Source organism: Uloborus diversus, chromosome 3 (assembly GCF_026930045.1).
Source record: "Uloborus diversus isolate 005 chromosome 3, Udiv.v.3.1, whole genome shotgun sequence".
NCBI lineage: Eukaryota > Metazoa > Arthropoda > Arachnida > Araneae > Uloboridae > Uloborus > Uloborus diversus.
In genome coordinates this window covers 87,069,900-87,082,165 of record NC_072733.1, presented here as the reverse complement: position 1 = coordinate 87,082,165, position 12,266 = coordinate 87,069,900, and the positions used below count along the sequence as shown (strand labels likewise).

Genomic DNA, 12,266 nt, shown 5'->3' with positions numbered 1-12,266 from the left:
TGTCAATCATTTTAAAGATTAAATAAGTTTTAGTTGAGTGACATACCTTGGCTAGAAAAGTTTCGAGGGTTACACCGTAGGTTTGAACATCCTGAAAACTGATTTCATAATCAAGAATACAAAAGATAGTACTTGAAAAAGAAATTAAGATTAGTTTCATGTAAAAAGCATGCAAATAATTTTGCTCTTCAAAATTTTATTTGCTCTTAAGAAACGGCAACGAGCTTTGCTTTTAAATTTAGTTAAAAAAAAAAAAATACATTTCAAGTTCATATTTTCCTGATAAGTTCAACCTTTTGCTATTTTAAAATGAAAAAAATTCCGATGAAGTAGATGATTTCAATTTATTTAACAGGATAAATTCTACCGATATGAAAAGAATATTTCTACCTAAAGTTACTTTTTCCATTGAGGAACTCAGAAATTATTAATGAGCGTGTGTGTGTGTCTGGTGATGAATATCTCCCGAAACTCTCTTACGAAACCAGACTGCGACGAGATGACGCAGCAGTTTTCTTAACCTTTACAAAAAACATTTTCAAATTAGGTGTCTCTCATAAGCACTTTTCTTTCACTTCTAGCATAACAAAAGACACCAAATGCTCTTACGAAATTTTTCGTGTACTGTGATATTTAAACATTTAGTTGTAAGCTGATGAAATATTCTCTTTCAGTTTCTGGGTATTAGCAGAGAGAAGAAAGTTCTATCATTTTTCCTGAATTGATGATTGGGACTATACTACAATGAAATAGAATCAACAAATTTTCGAGGTCAGTAAAATAAAATTTTAATTCATGATCAAATGCACTGCATCACTCAAATGCACACTCACTGCTAAAGATTCTTCAGTCGTTAAGACAAATTTTGTCATTCATGACGATGCTATCCTAAATGTGTCAGAAACTCATGCTTCAATCTGAGGAAAGTTTTGAAATTTTGACAAAAAGTTTAGTCAATTTGATGAAAATTTTAATCAAAGTATTTTTGTGAAATCATTTCTTTAACCATGACAAAAATGCCGCGAGATTTAAAGATGCATTTCTGAGAGTGCGAGTTTTGACTTAATGTGTTACTGAAAATATGCCGCAATTTATTAATATTATATTAGGCTTAATAATAGGATTGTTTACTGAATTTGTTCTCAAAAATATAAAATTTACAAAAGGGATCTTTTGTAAATTTTATATTTTTGAACTGGTGTTTAAAACTGGTGTTCAAAATTGAGAAGCTTTTCAGATTTGGTCGATTGTTTCCAGAACTATAGGACAGATTCTGGTGAAACTTGGTTTGAATATAAGTTGATACAGTAAAACTTGCAAAGTTGACCAACTTTTTAAGTTGACCAGCAGTCTAAGTTGACTGCATTTTTCAGGTACAGAAATACATAGTCCTATATCATATAAATCAACATCTATAAGTTGACCACCTGTTTAAGTCGGTCACTAAAGTAGTGCACCACCACCTTTTTAAGTTGACTACAAAAGTTGTGCACCACAAGTGGTCAACTTACACATATTTCTCAGGTTTTGGAACAAAATAACATTCATTAGCTATCAAAGACATGCTTGATCTAACGTAACACGCATCCGAGCTGGAAAACATGAAATAGTGCTCACAGAATTGAGCTGAAACGTGGGTAAATAAGAGTATGGTCCCTTCTATTCAAAATATAATTTAGCGTCTAATATCCAATAAAGTAAAAATTGCCTTCATTAACTTTAGATCAAAATGACAATGCTTATAGAAAAGCACAAACTGTTCTAATTGAAGCTATGGCTGCTGCCTATCTTTAAGCCTACAAAATAAAGAAAAAGAAAAATGCCTGCTGTTCCTTAATGACTGCCAAAAAAGAAAAACCTGCTGCAATGCAGAAAACGTAATAAGAAAGAATTCAAACGGTTAATATCCAGCTGGTTCAGACAAATTATATACTGGTTTGTAAATACGGGTTCAGTGCAACGGTCGAAAGTTGTTTCTATCTTTTGTACGTCAAACTCAACAAACAAGGGTTTAGTTGCCTTTAAACAACTCGTTAAGCATTCATTGTTAGGAAAATGTATTTTTATAATATGTTGATGTAGATGAAGCTGCAAAATAATGTCTTCTTTATATTGGATTAACCAATACCCAATCGATGAGGAAACTACAAATTTCTTATATTCAATTTAAACTATAATTCTACAGTTAACAATCTTTAGTAAGGTGCGTATTATCTGCTTTTGATTTGAAATTTAAAATTTGTATAAGTTTCTGTATGAATTTTACTCTACATTATGTGGTAAAATTAAAGCAGCATGCTTTAAAATTCAATGGTTAAACATCTTTTTGATCAAAGAGGAACAAATAAAAAGAAATTTGCACTTTTAGAGTGTGTAATGCTAGATATATCTCAAAAAAGGCAAATATTTTAAGTAATTTCAGAAGTATAGTCTAGCCAAATTGAAAATAGCTCAATTTAAGATCACTTTATCCACCTGACCGCATTAAACTAAAATTTCACTTAACTTACTAAAAGCAGTGGGAATCTAATATATAGAATAAAAACAAACTCTTATACTGTTAAAGTGCAGATATTAAAATTCTCAAAATACATTATTATTTATGCTGTTCTTTCATGAGGATGGTAAATAAGGGAACGTGACGAAAATTATGATGGAGAACTGTGGCGCGAATACTAAATGCCTGCTATTTTTTAAAATACGAACACAGCAAAATACAAAATACTCGACTTTATTTACACATTTAAAATTATTTTGACATTTCTTTTCCACACGTCCCTCATATGAGGGAGGTATAAGACTCACATGATGAGGGAGGAATGTGGCAACTTTTGAGAAAAATCAAGTTTACCTAAGAGTGTACTACTTTGATAAATCAAAACTGAAAGAAAAGTAGGACTGGACTCTTCTAGTACCAACAAATATTTGTGGTTGTCACAATTACGATCTTGTTTTTATCAGGTACAATGAAATCTCTTTCCGTTGGAAAGTCAAATTTTTCCCAAAATTTTCCATTAAACTGTGCGCTCTATATCATTGTGCCTGTAACCTTAACTCTTCCAGACTGATAAAAAAATTATTTTCTTTCTTGAGAGCTGAGTTTTTATCTTTATTTATGCTTGCTCATATCGATTACTTGTATTTTAATTTTTAACCATGTACATTGTTTTTCAATCTATCCTACTAAAATATAGGCGCGTCTGTATGTATATAACTCTGTCTCATCCCGACTATCAATATCTACCAGATCAATACTGATACCGTTGCATACAGGACATCCATGGACAACCGTTCCGCCTTGTCTTAGCCCTTTAAACCTTAAGAAGCCGGAGACATGAATTGATATCCCTAGAATGCACATATCCTTATGCATTTCGTCAACTTCAACAATGAATTCATTTTACTGCAATCAATCAATGATTACTTAATTTATAGACATGTGCGCCGATTAGTGATTCAATCAAAGCGTGTTTCAAAGTCGACTTTTCTTGTTCGGCTGTGCGACACATAAGCTAAAAAAAAAGAAAAATTTTAGAGCAAAATTCCAGCATGGGAAAATATTTACAAGCCTAGGGAATTTTTGAAACCCTCGATGTTTTCATTACTCAGGACTGCTAAAACAACCCAGAGCTGACCTGCATAATCGCAGATGGTTTAGGGTCTGGTGAGGTAAAGTGGTTATAAAACCGTAGGTTTTCAACTTAGAGGTAAATAATAAATACAATAAATTCTTTAAACACTTAAACTTTTTTGTTTTTATTTTACATTGCATTATTAAAGAACACGGTACATTGAGTTTTAGGAAAATAAATATTGATTTAAGTAGTTTTATAACACTTTCTTTTCCCTTTGTATTTATGACCACTTTACCCCATGGGGTGGGGGAAAGTGGTCAAAGCATGGGGTAAAGTGGTCATAGTTAAAAATAGATGCAAAACCATTATAAACAACTTTAATATTTGTATATTTCGTTTATTTTTATAGTTACAAGTTTATGCAGAAGCATATATGTGTGCATACACGAGTATATACGTGTCGTGTAAACATTACTAAACACACTCATACATGAGTATATACATGTATGCATCAGATACATGCATGCACGTAATTGCTCAAGTATATACGTGTATACACGAGTATATAAGCATGTTTATGTGATTATCTACAGGAGCGTATACGTGTCTACACGAGTACATATGTTTCACGTGTATGTACGTGTCACGTGTCTGTACGGGTATATACGGGTGTAAACGTGTGTCCTATGCGTGCATGCACTTATATCTCGAACGTGCATACCTGAGTATATACGTGTACAGTAGACGTATACACGCATATATAAGTGTACATACACACATACGAGTATACACGAGTTAATTCGTAGATACATCCAGTGTGTGTTTATATATATATATATATATATATATATATATATATATATATATATACGTATATATATCTATCTATATATATATATATATATATATATATTGTGAAGAACGGTATTATACGTATGTATACGTGCAAACACGATTATGTACCTGTATAGACGTATATAGATACACTGGTGTGCAAAAATTAAGGACGAGACGGTTTTTTCAATATAACTTTGTACAAAAGCTTTCCAAATCAACACATTTAATACCGTAAGATCCCCAATACGTAAGGACATGTGTAATGTAAGCAACACTTACTAAAAGAGAAATCAGAGAGATAAAAAGAAGCTTTATTGAAAAAGTAGCAATGGAGCGCAATGCGACTGAAGGCCGAAACATCCCTGTGATGGGTGTCCAGCAAGAAACATCCGGTATTTAGTAGGGGATATGATCTCCCCCGACTGCTAGGCAGGTTTCACAGCGTCTGCCCATGCTGAGAATGAGGGTGTCAAGGAGTTGTTGAGGCATTGCTGCCCATTCGTCTTGCAGCGCCAATCGAAGCTCCCGAATCCTTACTGGTGGTAAGGTACGAGCTGCCAAGCGTCTGCCTAGAAAATCCCATACATGCTCGATGGGATTGAGATCCGGAGATCGTGCCGGCCAATCCATACGTTCAATATTCTCACTCTCTAAGAGCTGTTCGGCAGCTTCTGTGCGATGACATGGTGCATTGTCGTCCATGAAAAGGAACTGCGGACCCATAGCGCCTCTAAAAAGACGTACATATGGAAGAAGAATCTCGTTACAATAACGGGTCCCGTTGACCTGAACATGCGTCGAAGATGTGAAGGTCTGCACGACTACCAAGCATGATGCCTCCCCAAACGAGAACACCGCGACCTCCATACCTGTCCCTTTATTGATGTTCGAGGGATGATTGCGGCTTCCCCGCTCTCTCCAGATGAGTATGCGATGAGAATCGCTACTCAGACTGAATCTGCTCTCATCTGTAAAGAGTACTCGTCCCCATTCATTTTCTCTCCAATTCCGGTGTTCCCGGCACCACAGAGAACGCCTTCTCCGATGGGCAGGCGTTAGAGGTACACACCATATAGGGCGTCGTGCAAACAGACCACCACCGTGCAGTCTTCTGGCCACGGTAAAACTCGATATCGGTCGTCCAGTCGCCTGTGTCGTGTGTCTAGCGATTTCTCCCGCTGTCTTCCGCCTGTTTCTTCTGGCCTGTAAGACAATATACCGGTCATCTGCGGGTGTGGTTCCTCGTGGACGACCACTACTGAACCCCCGGATAGCTGTTCCTGTAGTTTGAAATTGTCTCCAAAGTCGTGAAACGATGCTGTGAGCAATTCCGAACTCTGCAGCCACACTTGTCACACTGCGGCCTTCCTCCAACTTCCCAATGATTCGACCTCGGGTAAAAGCATCCAGATGTCATCTAACAGATTGATTACTCGCCATTTCTCGCTGAGGCAGCAACTCGGTGTGATTTTAACTGCTATACGGCGTGCAATTTCTTTGCCAGAAATACTGATCTTACACCGACAACATGCTTTATACTACACATACACTCCCCCATTACGTCTGCCTTTATATCTGCTCATGTGCTACCGTACATCACCTTACTTAATCTCCTGATTGGTCTTTCTGTCCGCTCTGCCTCTTCGTTCAGCTGATATGCTAATTTTTCGACTTCGTCCTTAATTTTTGCACACCAGTGTACATTTACGTGTATACACCAGCACATGTATGTATACACGAGTATAATAAGCTTATATACATGTGTACAGAGTGAACCCAAGCTCTTGCGCAAAAATCTAAGGGATGTGAGAGGGAAGGATAAGAAGCAGAGAATTATAAGGAACTTACGTTCGCTGACGCGCTACATGCACACAAAGCCAGAAACTGATGGATTCAAAACGAATCATAAATTTGTTACACAAAGATGATTTTACCCAATATTTTAGCTTTTAAGAAATAGTTAGAGCAGTTGTTGAAAGTTACGGCCGGTGGTAGCTCTAATACAAGCATCGCAACGAAGGCACAGCGACTGATGAAAGTTTTTCAAAAGTCTCGTTATTGCAGAAGAGAGTACTTTGTGATTGTGACGCACATGTATTACAGCTGCAAGCCGCAAATTTTAGCAATCGCTTTAAACCTTTCTTGAGACCTAAAATGTTGTGTAAAATTGTTTTTGTGCGATAAACTTATGACCTGTATTGCATCCATCAGTTTCTGGCTTTGCGTGCATGTAGCGCGTCAGCAAGGTGTTTATGACCATATGTTCTTTATGATTCTTGCTTCTTATCCTCCCCTCTAACACCTTTTAATAATTTGCTCAAAAGTGTAACCTCACCCTGTATACTTGTATATCATATGCTTGTATGTAAGTGTCTACTCGAGTACGTACGCGTATATACGTGTCTACTTGAGTATATAAGTGTTTATATATATATATATATATATATATATATATATATATATATATATATATATATATATATATATATATATATATATATATATATATATACGAGTATAAGCGAGTATATACGTGTACAGTCGAATGTATATCTGTATAGATTAAAAATACTTGCAGCTACCCACTTCGTATTTATTGGTGCATTTACGTGAATAGTCTATTATATACTCGTGCCTACACGAGTATATGGATATGCATACGCATATACTCGTATATTCAACCCCGTTTACTGCAAAAACAATACATATTAAGTGAAATTAATATTTAATTTATATCTGCTTTATACTTAACGATTAAATGACATTAGAAGAACAATATTTGTTAAGCCTAATATTATGACCACTTTACCCCATCTTACTTAATCTGTTCTAAAAAATATATCCAAAACAGATTAAGCTAACTGTTAATGAGTAAATGTTCTTGAGACATGTAGGAAGTTTCCTATGCAGTCAATCTGTTCATAATTCTAACAAACAAAATTTCGCAAGGAAGTTAAAAGAGGTGGTTAGATTTTAAAAAATTTTCATATTTGCACAAATATTTTTTTTTCCCCAAATAAAATTTTGCCAAATGTGAAATTTTGTATTCAAAATGTAGTTTCTAACTGCCCTATCCTAAAATAAAATTTTTACATTCATTCGAACATTTATTTCCAAGTTATAGCCATTTATTTGACGTATGACCACTTTACCCCCATTGACCACTTTCCCCCACCAGACCCTAAAGCTTACTTTTTAGCTCTTCAAAATATTTTGTCCACAACTCTATACTTCAGAATAGATATGAAGTATGTTGCATAATGAAAATACAAAAATTTGCACACATACCGGACGACATCGTACCGGATAAATTTTAAAAAACTGTTAAAACGAATTACGTTTCGATTCCTTGTAATTAAATAGAAATAAATTTGAAGACTTCTTTAATTTTTTTTGTACTTATCTGGGAAAGAAAAGCACAGCATCGGCCTTTTCTTTTCTTTTCTTTTTTTTTCATTTTTGTCATGTATCGTATACTTTAGCTTTATGCTACAAGTTTACTCATTTGGTTTCTACTGAAAAGAAAGGACGAAAATACGTCGAATTCCGACGTCTACCTATTGTTACTAAGCAATCCAAACACTTTTCTTTAAATATCTCAGAAACTCATTCCGGCAGATACTGCCCTTTACCATCCCACAGCAATGTATTAGCCATAAAAAAGCAACATTTCTTACCAGAGCGTTTCAACGTTTGAAATAGCAAATAATTTCGGACACTGTCTATCAAATGAAAAAAAATATTTATACACTGTCATGCGTCGGCACGTCCTCTTCAAAACAAATAAATAGCATTTTCGAGGAAAATATGCCTGCGTTTAATGATGCATTAAATGCAATACTATATTTGGTTATGAAGTTCGTTTCTTTCTACTTCTACACTGCAAATAATCGGTACACATTTGAAATTCTTTAAGTGTTCCAGTTGCCTGAATATGTGCTAAAATGTATTTCAAATGTGTTGTGTACAAAGAAATGAAGCTGAAATGTTTTACTAATCCGTTCCGTTTTAAAGAAAACGTTCCAAAAGTGCACCGAATGTGTTTTGTTGGGGAATCTCTATTCAGCCGAAGTTTGGGAATACACTTGAGAACACATAGCGCGAAGACTTGAGAGTGCTTGTGAACTGCTTTCTTAGCTACGCCATGTTTGTAAACAATCTGGATCGGCCGCAATCATTTTTCGCGATATTTTTGAATGCTCAAAAGGTACGCCACTTTCCTTTTTTATGTTCTTTACAGATATTTTTTGTATTTGTACATTACTAACTATGGCAATAAACTAATAATTTACCATACCGCTTAAGTTTTGAAATAAAATGAAACCCTGTGTTTTAAAACTGTGTGGTTACGTTAAGACTAACGTGTTACGATTCTAATTTTGAAGCTTGACGATTGATTTAGGGCTCCTGTCCTTATCTTTCGATTTAGAATTTTTTAAGAGCATCGGAATTAGAGGTTTAAACAAGGGCTCCTAAACTACGGGTCCCCTTTACGGGTACCCAAAAACATTTCTAATGAAGGTCGAAGGGTATTTCTTACGCTGTTCAATTTCAATCTTAAAAAAAAGCATATCTTTCATCTAAATGCTATCTATTATATAAGTTCTGTCATCTACCTTTTGTTTTTACAGATAGTTCAGGTGATTTTATTTTTCTGGTTAGCAATTTTTTGATACGTTAGTATTTTTGCTTGTAAACATCCCATAAGATCGATCATCTTGTGCACAACTTTTTGAATTAACAAACCGAAAAAGAATGAATCGCTGGAGGTTCTGCGGCTTAGATTAGGTTAAACTTGAATATGATCAAAATCTACCACAATAGTATGAATGAGATTCGAACTTAGGTCCAGAGATCAAGATTCTTCTAAGTAATGATATTTGACAAAATATAATGTCTAATGTTTCATATTAATCAATTTTATCTTGAATTTTGAGGATAAAATATTGCGTACCATTTAGCATCTTATTTATGGATAATTAATTTTATTATCTGTTGCAGTTAAAAAAAATCATGAAATTTGAGTTTCATGATCCATGTTTTGCAGAAATGCCAAGCAAAGTATTGTTCGAATGAATAATCTGAGTTCAAAACATTAGCTAAAAATCTCATTAAGTATCTTAGTCAAATTTTTGAAATCATTAAAGCAATTAGAGCAAACAGGAAGTCTTATATAAATGTGTGTTTTGAGTACGTACAATACATGTATCGGGTCTCGTGTTCTTAAAAATGGGGTCATGACACAAAATTAGTTAAAACCGCTAGTTCAGAAAAAAAATGCTTAATAGTTTTTTCTTTAATATCCCACTTTTTAATTGTTCGTGTGATAAAAAACATGTGCCCCCCCCCCCTTTACACACCCTTATTTCTTTGAAAAAAAACTTTTAGCTCTTTGTAAACAGGTACAACCTGATAACGTAAACACAAAAACATTTTTTTTTTTTTTTGAACCATGAAAAGTTCCATGAAAGACTTAGTAAAAATTGTTGATAACTAAACGTGATGTCTGTTGCAGTGTAAAAACTATTTCAATTGTAATTTAGTTGTTATATGTTCTATTACATTGAGAGATAGATTAAGGGTGACCACGGACTGAGGAAACAGGAAATATCAGACCTTTTTCTGAGAAAAATACCGAATTCAATATTAATAACGTAAGTTTAAGCCATTTTTACAGTTCTGGAAAAAGCGTTCTTCTGGAGAACGCCATTGAGTTCTGGAGATCTCCTTCGGAGATTTATCTAGTCTAAAATATGTTTAAGCTGTCTTTGATTATGTAAAGATGGGAAAAAGTATGGAGAGGGGGGAAGGATACCTCTAGGAATAAATGTATGAATGCAGTTTTAAAACTGTCGATTTAGGGCATTTTTAAGGAACTTTGGGTTTTATGTTCCGGGGTTCATTTCAGCGGAAAATATTTTGAAGCTAAAGTATTAAAAACATTTTTCTAAGGTAACTTGAGGAATAAGGGCATTATTAACCACAATATATTGAAAAAATTTTTTTTTAAGTGTAGTTCAAAGCTCTTTGTTGATGTTAGAGGAAGGAAACTCTGGTTGGAGGGGGGGGGGGGTGGTATCCGGAAAATTGTAAAAACTGATGCGTCTAAAACATTTTAGCTATCTTTGATGATGTAAAGATAAAAGGAGGAAGACAGGTATATATGGGGCTTTTTTCGGAAAAATTATTATTATAGAAAAAATAGTAGGGGAATGTGGGGTAAAGTGACATTGCTAAGCTGGCTAGATTTTTTTTTTTTTTTAATGAACAAATTGGAAATTTTTCTTGTACAAAGAAAGAACATTAAAAAAAAAAGTGGAAATTTTTCCCTTTATTTTTTTCATAGAAAGAGTGAAAAATAAATTATTTTTCTGAATGAAAAATGTTCTATTCACTCATAAGAAATGTATTTAATCAAATGAATGATTAAAAGAAGGGTAGAATGAATAATAAAAAGATAATGAAAGAATGAACGAATACTTAAATAAATGAAATACTTAATACATGAAGAAAAATAAATGACCGTATAAAATAGTGAATGCATAAGAAAATGGGTGAAGGCATGAATAAATAAGTGAATTAATGAATGAAGAAATGTAAATAAATTAATAAATGAATCCGTAAGTGATTTTGTAAATAACACTGCGCGACAAAAAAAAAAAAAAAAAACCTTCAAAATGCTTCTGACATTTTGTCAGCTGATTCTTATGTAGAATGACCCCCTGAATCCGAATATGACCTCCGTTTCCCCCCCCTATACGTACTAATTTTTTTTAAGGACCCCCAAGTTTTTTTCAATTTTCTTTAGTTTTAGAGCAATCATTTATTTATTTAATTTTTTTTTTTTTTTTTTTTTGGAGGTGAAAGGAGCTTTATATTAACTGCTAACATTGTTTGGTGGGCAAGAGAGGTTCAAATTTCAAGATCATGGACACCGATCGCAAAAAGGAGAACTTGTTGGGGGGGGGGGATATAACCTCTCAAAATAAAAGAAAAAATCACGAAAAACGATCTTTTTATTCTGATTTTTTTAAAAAAGATGTTTGTAAAAAAAAATTCCGAGCAGAATGAGAGTATAAGACTAAGCTTCTATGACTCCTATGTCCAAAAAAAATTTCGCGACTTAAAAAAAAAAATCATGTGAATGTCGCACTTTGCATACGAGTTGAATCGCAGGGTCTTCATTCAGAAAGGCATTCCTCTGGCTGATTTCTATGTAAAATGACCCCTCTGACCCCTTGTTTCCAAATACGACCATCTTTCTCCCTATCACGCCCCCTTTTTAGAACCTACCCCCCCTTCTCTCCCCCGCCATTTTTTTTATTTGAAGGGGGGAAAAGAGCATTACAATAACCGTAAACATAATTCTGAATGATTAGATATGTGCAAAGTTCAAAATCTTATGCGTATGTAGCAAAAAGGAAAACAGGTGGGGGGGGCACCCTTCCAAACACACTGTGCAGCAAAAATCACTCTCAAATGCTTCTGAGGCTAATCCGCCTGATTCCTCTGCAAATTTACCCCCTGAATCCAAAAAATGATCTCCGTTATCCTCCTACATGTACCGATTTTTGTACAACTACCCCCCCTTTTTATTCGGGGGGGGGGCAAGTTTTTTTTTTTTTTTTTGCTATATATGCATAAGATTTAGAACTTTGCACATCTCTAGTCATTCAGAATAATGTTTACGGTTATTGTAATGCTCATTTTCCCCTCAAAATTTAAAACAATAAATGGCTCTGAATCAGGGGAGGGGGGAGGTTCTAAAAAGGGGGCGTGATGGGGGAAAGATGGTCGTATTTATAAACAAGGAGTCATTTTATATAAGAATCAGCCAGAAGAATATCTATTTGA

General features: G+C 34.3%; 1 protein-coding gene across 1 annotated transcript in view; it reads left to right on the top strand.

Annotated features, from left to right (window-relative positions):
* Positions 1-12,266, top strand: part of LOC129219304 (ninjurin-B-like) — a 109,826-nt gene that overhangs the window by 63,440 nt on the left and 34,120 nt on the right. The window contains exon 2 of the mRNA XM_054853647.1: positions 675-771. The gene's annotated coding sequence lies outside the window, so the exon portion shown is untranslated. The remainder of the gene's footprint in view (positions 1-674; positions 772-12,266) is intronic.